Source organism: Mustela erminea, chromosome 12 (assembly GCF_009829155.1).
Source record: "Mustela erminea isolate mMusErm1 chromosome 12, mMusErm1.Pri, whole genome shotgun sequence".
Classification (NCBI taxonomy): domain Eukaryota; kingdom Metazoa; phylum Chordata; class Mammalia; order Carnivora; family Mustelidae; genus Mustela; species Mustela erminea.
In genome coordinates this window covers 64,062,044-64,077,532 of record NC_045625.1, presented here as the reverse complement: position 1 = coordinate 64,077,532, position 15,489 = coordinate 64,062,044, and the positions used below count along the sequence as shown (strand labels likewise).

Here is a 15,489-nt window from a genome sequence, read left to right as displayed (position 1 = left end):
TGTATATGGTCTATGTAGTGTGTGTGGTATGTATGTGTGGTGTGTGAAGTGAGTAGTATATATGTGTGTGGTGTGTATGTACATGTGCTGTGTATAGTGTGTATATGTGTGTGTGGTATGTGTGTGATGTGTATGTGTGGTGTCTGTGTGTCTGGTATGTGTGTGTGGCGTGTATGTGCATAGCATGTGTGTGCTGTGTGTGTGTGTGTGGTGTGAATGTGTAACATGTGTAGTATATGTGTATGGTGTGTATGTGTGGTATGTATGTATGGTGCATGTGTGGTGTGTGCAGCATGTGTATGTGTAGTGTGTGTATGTAGAGCGGTGTGTGTGGTGTGTATGTGTGGTGTGTGCTGTGTGTAGTATATATGTGTGTGGTGTGTATAGTGCGTGTGCATGTGTGTGGTGTGTATGTGTAGTGTGTGCGGTATGTGTATGTGCGGTGTGTGTGGTGTGTGTGGTGTGTGTATATGTGTGTGTGTGGTGTTTCTGTGTGGTGTGTGTGCGTGGACGTGGACAGCAGCCCCTCCTCCGCAGGGGCACACTCCTGTGAGGGTCTGGCTCCAGGGGAAGGAGGTTACACAGGAGTCAAGCAATAGAGGGACATTGCTCCAGACCCACTCCATTTCGTCACTCTGAACAATTATTTCCAAGTCAAGAAGTTAATGAATAAGTATTTCCCATTCTGTATAGCATGTTCTGTAAGGAAACTAACACTGTGTAACGAATCTGCAGGATCTCGTTGTGAGAAAAGCTTGAGAAAAATCTCTTGCTAAGAGGTACCGCTATGGAGAAAACACTAGGTAACACGTAGCTTGCAAATGAATTTTGGGGTTTAATTTCATGCAAATCCCTGACTTGGACATTTGGTTTCAAAGGCCTGTTGGCTGCACTGTTTTCTGTGATCAGAGAGACACACACCATTGATGTAACAGCCCGATGTTGATCTTTTTTTCTTAATTTGGTTCAGAGTTACAATTTTCTCTTCCATTAGCACCTAAAATTTTCCATTAGAAAATTTCCTTTCCACTGGTGTCCGGAGATGTCCAGACGCTTGTTCCATAATATTTAGTGTCTGGAAACCACAGCTGAGTCCATGTGCTGCCTCAAGGCCGTTATTTAAAGCCGGCTCACCGCCTTGGGCTCTTAGGATTCTAACTCTGAGATTAGATCCACTATGACACCAGAGCGATCAACCTTTTCATTGAAAAGCTATTGAGAATTGGACTTGGGAATTATAGTCACACAATTTTTAAACTTTCCTTTCCTCTCTCCCTCCTAACTTCAGGATACTGTTTCTTTTCCCCAAGTGTCCAAGTATTTCAAATTTTATGTATTGCTGCTTTTTCATTTCTTTAAACAATTTTTTTCATATTACATAAGGAATTCACCTCATTGTTTTTTAAAAATTGTAGAAACACATAATATAGAAAGTGAAAACCCCTCTCTCTCTCAGAGATGAGTTTGTTGTTCTTGGGTCTCATGTACTTTGGTTTCACTTTTCTCAGACAATGAAATTTGAAAATAACCCCTAAAAAATACAGAGGTGAATTCACGTATTGATTTAAATATTCATGACCCATACTGCAAGTTTCTAGGGCGTGACTAGTTTCTGAGACAATTATCAAGAGGAAAAAAATAGTATACTGAGGTTAATTTCAGGGACCTTTCAGTAAGTACATAAGGTTTCTTTTATCCTTTGATTGAGGAAATCTGAATTCTTTATTCTATTTCCCTTTGAGGCTGGTAACTGGATGACAATGGACAGCAGAAATCAGATGGAGGTGGAAGGAGCAGTATCAGCTTTTAGGCCTCAAAACACAGGGCTCCTGGGAATCGCTTTAAAGGCAGCTTCTTGGGGGCAGCTCCGTAGGACAGGACCCTGGCCGCAGAGTTCCGCCTCTTGTGTGGAGGGTCTCTGCTGGACCTAGGGCCTCAAGTAGACACGCAGAGCTGTCCGGGCCTTGGCTCTGCCTTCGGAGCTGACTCCCCACCTGCAAGCAGACGGGCCTGTCTACCGACTCCCTGCTCCTGTCACCCAGCTTGCAAGCCAGAGCTTCTGGGCCAGGGCCTCCAGGGGCCTCTGGGGGATGAGAAGTCTTCTCTCCTGGAGGGTCCCAGGAGCAGGGCGGGACAAGGCCTCTAGAGGTATGGTCTGGTTTATCAGCAGAGTCAGAAACAAGCAACTTTACCACTGAGGACCTGATAGCAATCTCTGATTCCTCCAGCTTGGCTGTGGGGCTGAGCGGGTAGCTCTTTCCTCCCAGAGCGCCTGCATTTTTTGAGGATGGAGTGAATGTTTGTGTTTTCATGAGGCCATGCGAAAGGAATGTGAATATTAGAAAAGAGCCCTATTTGTTAAAATGATAATTGCTCAAATGCTCTGGAGCCGTCCATATTCGCTCTTCTATGGTCTCATGAAAGCCCAAGGAATAGGGCAATGTCTGACCCTGTTGACTTGGACTTGCCGAGGCCCTTCCAGATGATAGAAATCTGCTGTCATTTCAGTTATAATTTTCACTAATGACTTGGATTTCCCTTTGGCCACCAAATATTTCAAAGTAACTGGTTTTTTTTTTTACAGCATCCAAGAGCTGGCTAGCCCCATGGCAGTTGCCCAGGCTAACGACGCGGGGTGAGCGTGTGAATAAAATAATAAACGAGTGTATAAACATGCATAATTTATTTGAATCAATATTCATGCCTGATTACACCGTGGGCCGTTTCAGATGTTTGAAAGCCAGGCCTGGCCGGCCCGGCAGACACCCCCTGCAGTAATTCCCTCAGGAAGTGAGCTCACCTCCCCTCCTGGAAGAGCGTTTATAAAATGCTTGTGTTCCTCCTGGTGCCAACTCTGCAGGGTTGGGGTCAACTACGAGTTTCAATTACTCCTTCAAACTACTGAGTGAGTCCTTGGGAACAAGCTTGCCTTCTTGGGCCTTTAAATTGGCTTCCTATCTTGCAGATAAAGTGTGGTGCCGGGGCCTTCCCACCAGGGAAAGGGGAAGAACAGCAGACTGAGTGGGCTTGGCCTCTTGTCGTGCTCTCTCTGGGCCAGGCGAAGAGGGGTCGGTGCTCTGGTTTAGGGGGATGCTCAGTGGATTCACACATCTGCTTGTCTTGGCTTTAGTCATCTGAAGGTGTCAGGCTCCATTAACAGAGATTTCCATGTTGAACAGCATCATGGGCCAGTGGTCAAGCGTCAAGTCAGGACAGATCAAATCAGACAGACCTGGTGTGAATCCTGCCTCTACGTCTTACCAGCTGTGTGGTCGGGGGCTACTTACTTCACCTCTCTGTGCCTTTGACTTCCTGCCTGTAAGGTGAGGATGATGGGAGGGCCTTCCCCAGCATATTGAAAGAGTTGAGAAGAAGGCTGGACTTGTAAAAGGACGAGTGGGGAAACTACCAGAATCAGTGAAATCCTGGCTCTGTGAGGCTCTGTGCGCGGACACACTATGTGAAGTGCCCTGAGAGGAGGAGGCGAGCCCCTCGCATTTATCTGCACCTGGTTCAGAAGTTTAACACCAGCTAGTGTGTTCTTTACGCCCTGGTCATTTCCTGGCCAAATATTTTTTACATTCCTTCTATGGCACATCAGGGGTAGTAGACAAGCTCTCGTTTTTCATCAGGTCCTGGATTGGCCCCGGGCGAGGCACCCAGACACCCGTAGGCTTACATTCTATCCCCTTCCTGGGTCATCCCAGCAACCCATGTCTTCCCCCTCTTGCAATAATACAGCAAAAACACCTCTGGTAGGCCTAGAGGTCTTAGAGACCATAAAAAGAGACCATAAAAAATGGGACCATTCTGTGTGTGTGCGTGTGTGCGTGCGTGCGTGTGTGTGTGTGTGTTGGGTGAGTTTTTGAGCTGCAACTTGAGGAAGATTAAAGGGGCTGTTTCTTTGTTCTCTTACTTCCCCCTTCTCTTTCTTTTCAGTGTGGGTGGCGAGGTAAGACTCTCAGGAGGCCTGACTGGGGCTCTGAGGAGCAGAGCTGAGAGCGGACAACGTAGGCAGGCTCTTCCCTCACTTTGTCCCTGCCCGGAACCGGTTCTGAGGGGGGGACCTCCATCAAGATGCTGGAGGGAGCGCCCCGCCTCAGAGAGGTTCCATAACCTGGAGACATGGCCACCGGCGCAGATCCTGTCAGATCAGAGGTGCGGTGGCAGTTACATGGAGAAGGAAAGCAGCAAAGTGGTAGTGGAGGGTGGCAGAAGCAGACACAGGCCTGGAGGGAGGACAAGAACGAGAAGCCAGGAGGCAGAGAAGTCATGAGGTGCAGATATGGGGCGGGGGAAATAGAGAGTAGAAAGTAGAAGCAGGGACTCTGGAGCCAAGTATGGGGACAAGTGGCTTTGAGAGTCCCTCTGGACCATTAGATCCACTGTGAATGGGGACGGGCAGGAACAGGATTTCATTTCTCACTGAGGTTTGATTAGATGGATGTGTTTTTGTAAACTCCCCCTGTTTAAATCACAGCTTCTCCAGCTGCCATCTGTGCATCTCTGGAGGTCCACAGACCCAGTCTCTGCGGTCTGCAAGCTTTCTGAGAATAAGCTTGGCTTAGAGGCAAATTGAAATAATTAATATATTCACATTCAGGATCATTTCGACTTACACGAATACTGTAGCCACTGGCTGCGTGTGCCTATTGAGCACTTGAAATACAGCTAATAGAAACTGAGCTGTGCTCTAAATGTAAAACAGATTTCGGAGTCTTAGTAAGAAAAAAATATATAAAATATTCCATTGGTAAGTTTTTGTACTTATTATCTCCTTGAAATGATAACCTTTTGGTTATATTGAATTAAATAAAATATATTATGAAAATTAATTCTGTCCATCTCTTTTCATTTTCTTAATGTGGCTACTAGAAAATTAAAAAAAATATATGCAGTATGTGGCTTGTATTATATTTCTATTGGATTATGCATTCTCAAAGGGATGATATCGTTCCTTATGGGGCAGGAACTGATTCTTATGGAGTATGGTGAAAAAAATTATAATCTCTTAAAATCTTTTTTTCTATATGTAAAGCACAGATACACATACAGCATATAACCAGATACACCATATGTCTGTGGTATTAAAATTTCATGAAGGGTGATTTGGGAAAAAATGTCTAAAGAAGCTCCTTGAATGGATAATAATGAAAAAATTGAGAAGCAGTGATCTTAGATGAACATCTTATAACCCAAGAACTGCTATGTATGCATAAGCTTGTGTCTGCATTTATGTCTGCGATCATATCAGTGCCAAAAAGATATTTTAGTTATCTTGAGTTAATAGGTGAAGAATTGAGGTAGTGTTCCGCAATGATGAACTTGTCCTCAGTGAGGGCAAAATGATACCAAGGTGTACCTTTCAAGGAAAGTTTCAAGTCAATATCTTAGGGAAGAATGTGGGGGGAGTGAGCTGTCCCTTGGCTCCTTGGGGGCCATATTTCCAAGATCACCAGCAGGTTCATGTCTAGGAGACAACAGAATCCATCTGTCATATCGCATTGACTAATGGATGCTACCTTGACTTCCATTATTTTTACAGATATTTTAAACACGTAGTTTGTTAATCTGTGTCGGATTTCTACAGCACCAGGAGCTCCCAATTCAGCAGACGATGAGAGGTGTGATTTGCACCACTAAAACCCAACAAGTATAATTAAATAAAGGAGGAATCAGACAGAAGATAAAAATGTCAGCTCTGTAACTGACACAAATTAGCTGGAAGGTCATGGCATAGATGGGTTACATGTCACCCCAGAATGAAACTTGGCCACCTGGCCTTAGACCGAGCTGGACAACATCACAGATGCATGGCAGACTGTGGAGCAGCAACTGAACCCTGGGTGACACTGCCAGCCTCAGCCAGGGAGGGGGCAGGCGGGCAGCACCGAGGATGCCCAGTTCCTCTCAACCAGTCAAACCTTCCCCCACTCCCACCTCCACCCTACCCTAGTTAGGGACTCCAAGTGTTAAGCTAATAGATGTTCCTCCTCATGGAATCATGGGGAGAAGGGAATAAATATTTCCCTCTACCAGTTCCTGGTTTTATGCTGGTACTTATTCAGGTAATGTAAAAAAAGGGATTTAGGTTGACATTGAGGTTTGTAAGACCTTTAAAAAAAATTCTTTTTCCCCCGAAACATTTATTCAGAGCCACTGACCTGTCTGTCACATGGAAATCTGAGTATACTTCCGACAGTGTGAACATGGGTTGACTTACTTCTCTGTGGAACAAGTCCCACCTGCCTTGCTCTGCATCCTGGCTGGCGGGGTCTGCTTCTCCTCTCTACATCTATGATTGTCTACAGCCTCACCCCTTGAAGCCTTTAACTCTATAGCAGAGAGGAAGGCATATGGACAAGCACACATGTGTTTGGAATTGACAGCTTGTTGTTCAAATCTGGGGGTTGCCATTTCCAAGTTGTGTGACTCTGGGCCAATTACTTAACCACTTCCTGCCTCACTGTTCTCACCTGGAAAGTGGGTTGATGTCTCTCTGCCAGAGCTATTAACAGGAGATACACACTTAAACTCATTCAGTGTTCAAAACCCTTCCCTTTCCGTCTTTGGTTTAGTTTTCAGGCCTTTTCTAGTGTGGCATCGCTTCAATTTTCAACTCTTTGAATGCCCATTTGCTTTACATAGTAATCAAACAGAGCAGCAGTAGAAGGAAAGGTCAATGAGATCAACCAGGCATGAGGCTTATGCAATTTCAAGGTATAATTTTCAAAAAGTTAAAGGACTCTCGAACATATATTGAGTGATTGTGTAATCAAAGACTTATTTAGCATATTAATGAGAGAACCAAAGAGATAGTAAAACAGCTCTGAGGGTGGATAGGAAAGACTGGGGGAAAAAAATGCTAAAATCACATGGCCAAGTTAGCCATGAAGCTGGTTATTGTCCCACAGCACCATTAAACTGCAGCCTGTGGCGGTATCTTCTCTCCTGGGTCACTGCCTTCTTAGTGGACAAACATAATTTTCCACTCTACAATTTAATATCTCATGTTACAGAGTCTAGGCTGTAACCAGTAGTAAATATTGAGGCAAACAAAGATGACCAACTCTAGAAGTCAGGTGACTCATTGGACTACTTAGACAACACTCTGTTATGACACGGAAAGGATAGGGACTTTGCTCTAAATTCACATTGTGGATAATTTTTTAAGAAGCGTAAGTAAGATCTGATAGCAAATATCGATGACGGAGAGGCTACCTATTCTGGATAAGGGTTGGCATGAAACTTTCAGTTATAAGTTTCAGTTATGCCTAATGAAAACTCTTCCTTAAAAATGGAAAAACCACCCAGCTGCCATTTGAACTAAATTTCTCTATTGGGCCCAGCGATTTTAGCACAGTTTTTTTTTTTTCTCGTTCCAATGATTTCCCACCATCCCAAGCAGTGAGTATCTTTGGATACTATCAGAAGATGCAGTCACACCACACACTTGACAATGATGCTTTAGGACAATTTCTAACCACTAGAACCTCCTGGGTGTAGGATCTTGTCTTGAACCATATTTGAACCTTTTGGTATGAGAACCCTGCTGTTGGCTGGCAAACCATAGCTTCCTGGGTTTTAGGGAAAAAAAAAAAAAAAAAAAGCTCAAGAGAGGCGCCTTGGACTTCAAATGGCTATTACAAAACATTTTGATGAGTTAAGTGTAAATGAATCAGAAGCATATGGATTTAATTAGCCTCTAAACACAGCCATTTCAAAATGTGGGGAAGGAAAAAAAAAAGCATGCTTGTGTCAAAACACATCTTGGGGTTTTCCTGCTAAGTTCAAAATGATGGAAAAACAGATGGAACCATCTGCCTGGCCTTCAGGTTGTACTCTCCACTCGGACTGTCTTATTGGGAGCTCAGAGCAATGGGAAATTTCTACCACAGAAATGGACAGCGTTTCGGCGTCGTGTTTGCCGGCCCGTTTGTGGCCTACAGTTAATTAATCCAGGCCTACGCATGGCTGCAGAACATGCAACTTCCATGTTTTTGAAGAGGGTCCAGGGCGCAATCCACATGGGACCATGTGTGTGGTCTTCTTTTACAGCTGAAAACCCCCATATTATTCTCCTCATGCCCCTATAAGTTTTTCCATGTTCCTCCTGAAGCCGGCCGCGGAGGCGTCCAAGTGCTGGATACAGGCTACTCCTGTTGCCTGTTCTTGGTGAAGCCGAGAGGCGTCAGGCAGAGAGGCAAGGAACAGACATGCGTTTTCACTTAAACGTGGAGCTGTTCTTGCTCCCCAATGAGAAAGGTGCTAAAAGTTCAGGGGTCAAAAGCTGCCCCCACGTAGAGTGAAAGGAGGGGCCTGCTCATCTGAAGGAGGACCTGCCTCAGGAGGAAGTCAACAGAATGGAAACATAGGGGCAATTTTTTCCATAATTTTTCCAGAAATCATGTATCGGGTCTCTGCTTTTTTCTGCATTGAGGTTGTCCATATTTACTGCGGAACGGACCCATCGGGACACAGCCACACATTTGTTGAACAAGAGCTCACAGTAACCTTGTGAATAAGGCACAGTCATGCCCATTTTTTTTTTTCTAAGATTTTTATTTATTTATTTGACAGACAGAGATCACAAGTAGGTAGAGAGGTAGGCAGAGAGAGGAAGGGAAGCAGGCTCCCCACTGAGCAGAGAGCCCAATGCGGGGCTCGATCCCAGGACTCTGGGATCATGACCTGAGCTGAAGGCAGAGGCTTTAACCCACTGAGCCACCCAGGTGCCCCAGTCATGCCCATTTTCCAAGAGAGGAAATCAGGCTGATTGAGATAAAGAGATCTGCTCAAGTTCTGTCAGTCAGGAAGTGGTACAGCTGCATTTGGATGCAGGTTTTTTTTTAAGTCTAAGAGCGCACATTTCCTGCTATTCCATATCTACCAAGGAGGGATAGGGGACTTAGCAGTGTTATTTAAGTGCAGATCCTAAACTTTAGCTTGCTGGCCAAACAGGCCTTCCAACTGTGGAAACAGAACATATCCTGGGCTTCTGAACTCATATCATAATCTGCCTGGGACATCTGGTTTATGCCTGTTATTATTATTATTCATATTATTTTTATATCATTTTATTATTAGTAGTAGTAATTATTCATGGTGTCCTGTTTCCCTCTCAAAAGTGTCCCAGTTTAGGTGATAAATTATTTGGATACTCTATGATGAACCCCATCTCATAGGTTTTACTTGGATAAGTCATTGAACCTTTCTCTATCAGATGTTTCCTGTGTTTTTCAAATCAATGTTTTTGTGTATGGAAGAGGAACATCTGTATTTTTAGAGAGTTTGGGGATCTCCAGATATAAACACCTGGTGTAGAATTGATACATTGGTTAGATACCCACACAATTCTGTTCTGACCAGAAATCCCCACAAATTGTGCCTTAGTTCTGACCAGAAATCCCCACAAATTGTGCCTTACTGAAAAGTTAAGTGAGGTTTTTCTCAGTTCTCTCAAGGAAGTGTGGTAAGGTATGCTCTCCCCAAATTCCCATATAGGGAAGCTGGTCTTTGGGCCCTGTACGTTTCCCTATCACTGTTCCTCCTCTACCCTCACGTAGTCTTTCCTTGTGCCCATGCACACAGTGTGCCCCCAGCCGTCCTCTGGGTTCCTGTAATCTCTTGCATTAGCCCTCACTAGATCTTTCACTATATCCCATCAATGTTCAAATTCTCTCAACCTTTCCATCCTCAGACACATCTCAGTAAAGTGACCAAGTGCCCTTTTCTGTTAATCCTTCTCAGCCCTGCTAGTGGAGATACTTGGGGCAAGACGACATTTCATTTGTTCATTAAGTCACAGAGCTCACAGGTAAGGCCAGTCCCTGTGGGGGATGGGATGTGAAGAAAGAGGCAGAGGGAATAGTGTTCTTCTTCCAAGGGCAAGAAATTCCACAGAGAGTGAGAGTCACAAGTGAGAAGCGGAACAGAGCTGCAGTATGGCCTCCCTGATGACACAGTTTTCTTTGTGTGGACTTGTCCTGTTCTCTTCCATGGGTTGGCCTCCTCTGCGTCTTCACTGTCATGTCCCTCTATGGTGCTGGCTGGCACTGGGGCTCTGTGGCTCCCATACACTCTCTCTGTCCCCTTTCCACATTCTAGCACTTACTGTTCATTGCTTACAAGCAAAAGAAAGCAACAATAGTTAACTTACCCAAGAAAGGAGCATTTGGGGGAGAATATGGGCTATATGTTTGGTGGGTTCTATCGGAAGCAGACTTTGAGAAAAGGATTTGGTGCAACTTTTTAAAAAATTTTTATTATCGAAGGACAGCTGACATACAACGTTATATTAGTTTCAGGTGTACAGTATAGTGACTTGACGACTCGATATGTTACTCGATATGTACAGCTACCCTCTGTCACCATAGAACCTTATTATAACATTACTGACGATATTCTCTATGGTGTACTTTTCATTTTTCCTTTTTAAAGATTTTATTTATTTGAGAGAGAGAGTGCACACGAGCTGGGGGAGGGCTCGAGGGAGAGAGAGAAGCAGACTCCTTACTGAGCATCCCAGGATCATGCCCTATGCCAAAGGCAGATGCTTAGCCCACTGAGCCACTCAGGTGCCCCTATGCTGTACTTTTCATCCCTGTGACTTATCTATTTTAAATGATTTTCTAAAGGATTTTATTTATTTATTTGAGAAAGAGAGCACGAGTGAGCATACAAGCAGGCGGGAACGGCAGAGGGAGAGGGAGAAGCAGGCTTCTGACTGAGCAGGGAGCCTGAGGTGGGCTCAATCCCAGGACCCAGGTATAGTGACCTGAGCAGAAGGCAGATGCTTAACTGGCTGAGCCACCCAGTACCCTGACATATTTTATAACTAAAAGTTTGTACCTCTTAATCCCCTTCATCTATTTTGCCCATCCCCCAGACCTCTTTCCTCTGGAAACTACCAGTTTGTTCTCTGTATTTTTGACTTTGTTTCTGGTCTTTTGTTTGTTTGTTCATTTGTTTTTGAACTTATATGGTATTTATCTGTCTTATTTCCTTTAGCATAATATCCTGTAGACCCATCCATGTTGTTGCAAAGGCAGAATTTTATTCTTTTTTAAGGCTGAGTAATATTCCATAGTGTATCTAAACCACATCGTCTTTATCCATTTATCTATTGATGGACACTTGGGTTGCTGTCATATTTTCATTATTGTAAATAATGCTGCAATAAAGGTAGGTATGCATATATCTCTTTGAATTAGTTTTTTTTTGTTGTTTAGGTCAACACCCCAGAGTGGAATCCCAGGACTGTATGGTATTTTCTATTAATTTTTTGAGGACTCTCATCAGTTTATATTCCCACCAGTAGTGTATGAGGGCTCCCTTTTCTCCCCATCCTTGTCAGCACTTGTCATTTCTTGTCTTTTTGATACTAGCCATTCTGACTGGTGTGATGTGATAGCTCACTGTGGTTTTGATTTGCATTTCCCTGATAATGAGGGATGTTGAACATCTTTCCCTATATCTGTTGGCCATCTGAAAGTTTTCTTTGGAAAAAAATTATTCATTAAAATGTTCTCTGCCCATTTTAATAGGATTATTTGTGGGTTATTAGTTGTATACATTCTTTATATATTTTGGATACTAACCTGTTATCAGATATGTCATTTGCAAATATCTTTTCCCCTTCATCAGGTTGCCTTTTGTATTGTTGATGGTTTTCTTTGCTGTACAAAAGGTTTTCATTTTGGTGTAGTCCCATTTGTTTATTTTTCCTTTTGTTTCTTTTGCTTTGAGGAGATATACCAGAAAAATGTTGCTGCAGTTAATGTCCAAGAGATTACTATGTTTCCTTTTAGGAGTTTAATGGTTTCAGTTCTCACATTTAGGGCTTTAATCCATTTTGAGTTTATTTTTGTGTATGGTGTGAGAAAGTGGTCCAGTTTCATTCTTTTGCAGGTAGCTGTTTAGTTTTCCCAGCATCCTACATTGAAGAGACTGTCTTTTCTTCGTCATATATTCTTGCCCCCTTTGTCACGGACTAACTGACCATATAAGCATGGGTTTACTTCTGGACTTCCTATCCAGATCCATTGATTCGTGTGTCTATATTTGTGCCAGTACCTTGCTGCTTTGATTGCAATAGTTTTGTAGTATATGTTGAAACCTGGGATTTGATTTCTCTGGCTTTGTTCTTCTTTCTCAGGATCGCTTTGGCTATTCAGGGTGTCTGGTGATTCCATAAAAATTTTTGGATTATTTGTTCTAGTTCTGTGAAAAGTACTACTGGTATTTTGATAGGGATTGCATTTAATCTGTAGATTGCTTTGTGTAGTAAAGACATCTTAACAATATTGGTTCTTCCAATAATGAAGATGGAATAGCTTTCCATTTATTCATCTCATCTTTAATTAGATCTGAGATTTCATCTCAGATGAAAATAATTTCACCTGAGTTTTAATTTTCAGAGTACAAGTCTCTCACCTTCTTTTTGGTGCAATTGTAAATGAGACTGTTTTCTTAATTTCTCTTTCTACTACTTCATTATTAGTGTATAAAAATACAGCAGATTTCTGTATGTAAGTTTTGTCTCCTGCAACTTTATAGAATTCATGTATTAGTTCTAATAGTTTTTTGGTGAAGTTGGTTTTTTATTGTTGTTGATGTTGTTGTTGTTGTTTTTGAAGAGAAGATCTCAGGAGGCCTAGAGAGAAAAGTGGAGAAGTTGGGGAAGGTAAGGCAGCCACTGTAGGTATGGCAATTAACAGATTTCTATTCTAGGTGACTGGGGCTCTGATTTAATCTCTGCTTTAACCCAGTCAGGTGTGAGGAAGCTGGAGCATTTAGACTCCCTTTGAGCTGTTGCTAAGAACTGCTCCTGGAATACAGTCTGCCACAGGCCGACAGAGTACACTCCTAGTCAGAGAATGTCTTCACATAGAGTTGCAAGCACTTGAAGTAAAGAGCTAGCAGCTACGTGAAGGTTTGTCTCCAAGATGGTTACCACGCATCAATTTGTTCTCTTTCTGTATGCATACATTTCCTCATTGAGACATGGAAGTTACTCCTCAATCCCTTGAATCTGGGCAGGCTGGTGATTTTTGAGAAATAGAATATAGCGAAAGCCATGCCTTGCAACTTGTGACTTTCTTAGAACACTCGTTCTGGGAGAAACCAGCAACCCTGGAAGAAGTCTAACTTCTGCAAGACCCCCTGACTGTGAGGAAGCCCAAGGTAGCCATATGAAAAGGCCACATGGAGAGAAAGTGAGAGATGCTCAGTCAGTCTTAAGCTTTTCCAGCCATTCTAGACCAGGTGAGCTAAGAAGGCTTCAAAAGAACTTAGATGCAGCTGTAGGCTGGCTGCAACTGTATGAGCAACCCCAAGTGACAGGCAAAGTGGGAAGGCTCAGTCATATGTTGCCAAAACCTCAGTGTGTCTCCTAGCAGGGTCAAGGTGGGGCAGTGACCTACAGAAGGGGGCGTACCCAGACAGGCATTCTACATTGGCCACACAGGAAGAGGTTATGACCCCAGACCTTAGGCTGAGATCCCAGCTTCACCAGGGGCAGGAGAAGCTACTCAGACTGCGATGGCCAATTAGCTTCTCTGAGATCACAGTACCTGCTCATAGGCTTGTTGGGAGAACCAAATAGAAAGCATGAGTACTGCTCGATACAAAAGCTTTTAGTGGTGGTAGGACATCATTTTATCTAAAGTTTGAGATCAGCCACCATATTTGATGCTCAGTCATCAGCGAAAGGACTAAAGCCCTCCATGCAGGAGGTATAGGTGTTGCCGCTTGTACCCTACAAATACCCGTCACCCTTACCTTTTCAGTGCATGCTGATTTTGAACTGCCATCCCCTGCATCTCTTGGTTCGAGGGCTTTCTTGGTCTATAGGAGTGAGCTCTACCTAAGCAGGTCCAAGGGCAGGGAATTCATGACCACTCTTCTCCCCCAGCAGCTCCCAACCAATGACTGTTAGGAGTTGGTGTATAAAGTACCCCAGTACCCTTACCCATAAAGTGGGATGCTTTGGAATCATGTGTTCTCTCGTATCTTCCAGAATTCTCCAGAGACATCAATCTTCAATTGTCCCAAGTGGCACCTTGCTGGATTATGCTTCCCTAATTGACAGCCTATCCTACCCCGTGTCAATTCCCCACTCCTAACTGGTGTTTCCTAGGATCCCATTTCAAGTAAACGACTTGCATGGGAATTCTTATCCTCTGGGGGAACTCAAGCTAAGAGAGAGAGGAAGATTCCCTGGTCTATAACCAGAAAGATCCTAACTCCTGCTGTGTATCTTGTCATTGCTCCTGAACCTCACGAGGATGGTGTTCGAAACACCCAGACTCCAATCTTGGGTCCTGTGGTCCTCTGACCAGCTTCCTTTGTTGTTTAGCTGCTCCCCACTCAGACCTCGGAAATATTAGCATCAATTTTCTTCTTTAGGCCCCACTCCTTCCTGACTCTGTGTTCTTAAGAGATGGGCTCTGCCCCACTAAGATGCTTCTAACACTTGATTTGCAGAAGAGGGAATGTACCTAGAGGCTGTGGGATTTCTAAAGGGGCAAGTTCAAAATTCATTTCATTGTTCTTTCTCTCTATAAAGGTTTGCAGATTTTGCATTTAACACTCTTTTAATGTGCTCGATCAAGGTACATATTAATATTTTCAATTGCTTACTGTCAGATAAGATTGATGGCTCAGTAAGGTGGTCCATGCTTATTCTTGGAATTGAGGGTTTTCTGGTAGTTCCCAGGTTCTTATCTTGACCTGGTGGGGAAACATGGGTCACCAGGTAACCTGGAACCTAGGTCTTTTCTAGGGTATTTATTATTTCCAATGAGAGCTAGATGGGACCCAACCTGGGCCAACGTGGGTTTTCTCAGTTCCAGTTTGGCCCCACGTTGGGAGAGCTGAGCCAGGTGACTTGGTTTTGGGGACACCAGGTGACTTGGTGCAAGACTGAGTCCTTCTAAGTCTCAAAGTCAGCTCTTTGCTCCAGGCAGATATTCAAAGCATGAAAAGTAACGAAGGTCTTAGTATTTCCTCTTTTAAGTATCTTCCATCTCTTGGAACTACTCTCCTCTTTTGAAGAGCATTGGGAGATGGAAAAGAGGAAAAGAGAGTGTGGTTTCCTTGGTGACTCAGTGATGCTCTCAGTGCATCTGCCTTCCTTCAAGACCTTAGGTTAGCTTCCCTGAAATGGGCTCTGCCGAGTTAGCCCACTGCTGCTCTTCTCTGGAGATGTATAAAAGGACCCCTTCCTTCTTTCCCTTTCTGAACTATGGACACCAGAAAAATTTAGTATTTGTTGAAAAAGACATTAATAAGTTCACGACATCCCTTGTCAATGCCTGGGTGATTGGGAGAAAAAGGTGAATGGGCAGTGTGCCTCAAAACGTCATGGGTGTGTGGGAAGTGTTAAACCAGATCTGGGAGCTTGAGAAGGGATCTTGTTACTTAAAAAAATGCACCAGACAACATGTTTAACTGAAGTCATTGCCTTTTAAAATTAATCCAAGAAGC

General features: G+C 43.6%; 1 long non-coding RNA gene across 1 annotated transcript in view; it reads left to right on the top strand.

Annotated features, from left to right (window-relative positions):
- Positions 1-4,740, top strand: part of LOC116570036 — a 54,539-nt gene extending 49,799 nt beyond the window's left edge. Inside the window, exon 5 of the long non-coding RNA XR_004277261.1 lies at positions 2,585-4,740. This is a non-coding gene — a long non-coding RNA (uncharacterized LOC116570036). The remainder of the gene's footprint in view (positions 1-2,584) is intronic.
- The last annotated feature ends 10,749 nt before the right edge of the window (positions 4,741-15,489 follow it).